Source organism: Solanum pennellii, chromosome 12 (assembly GCF_001406875.1).
Source record: "Solanum pennellii chromosome 12, SPENNV200".
Classification (NCBI taxonomy): domain Eukaryota; kingdom Viridiplantae; phylum Streptophyta; class Magnoliopsida; order Solanales; family Solanaceae; genus Solanum; species Solanum pennellii.
The window spans coordinates 57158386-57159475 of record NC_028648.1 but is presented as its reverse complement, the minus strand read 5'-3'; positions in this window follow the sequence as shown (position 1 = coordinate 57159475).

The window sequence follows — 1090 nt, the reverse complement described above, 5'->3', positions numbered from 1 at the left end:
GTAAAGTATGAACACCAGAGGCCCGGAGGAACACTTCAGAGAATGCCCATTCCCGAATGGAAGTGGGAGAGAATTGCAATGGACTTCGTGGTTGGTCTTCCAAAGACATTGGGTAAGTTTGATTCTATTTGGGTAATTGTGGACAGATTAACTAAGTCTGCTCACTTCATTCCGGTCAAGGTGACTTACAATGCAGAGAAGTTAGCCAAACTCTATATCTCAGAGATTGCTCGATTGCATGGAGTTCCACTTTCCATCATATCAGATAGAGGTACGCAATTTACTTCTAAGTTTTGGAGAACATTGCATGCTGAATTAGGTACTAAGTTGGATCTTAGTACTGCCTTCCACCCTCAAACCGATGGTCAGTCTGAGCGAACGATTCAGGTATTGGAGGATATGCTTCGTGCATGTGTGATAGAATTTGGTGGTCATTGGGATAACTTCTTACCCTTAGCAGAGTTCTCATACAATAATAGCTATCACTCAAGTATTGATATGGCCCCATTCGAAGCATTGTATGGGAGGAGATGTAGGTCTCCCATTGGTTGGTTTGATGCATTCGAGGTGAGGCCCTGGGGTACTGATCTTCTGAGGGAATCATTAGAGAAAGTGAAATTCATTCAAGAAAAGCTTTTAGCGGCGCAAAGTAGGCAAAAGGAATATGCAAATCGAAAGGTTAGAGACTTGGAGTTCATGGAGGGTGAACAAGTCTTGCTGAAGGTTTCACCCATGAAGAGTGTGATGCGGTTTGGTAAGAGAGGTAAGCTAAGCCCAAGGTATATTGGACCATTTGAAGTACTTAAGCGAGTAGGGGAGGTGGCTTATGAATTAGCCTTGCCTCCAGGACTCTCAGGAGTGCACCCGGTATTTCATGTGTCTATGCTGAAAAGATACCATGGGGATGGAAACTACATTATTCATTGGGATTCAGTTCTTATTGATGAGAATTTGTCTTATGAGGAGGAGCCTGTTGCCATTCTAGATAGAGAAATCTGCAAGTTGAGATCAAGGGAGATTGCATCCATCAAAGTTCAATGGAAGAATCGACCAGTTGAGGAGTCCACTTGGGAGAAGGAGGCTGATATGC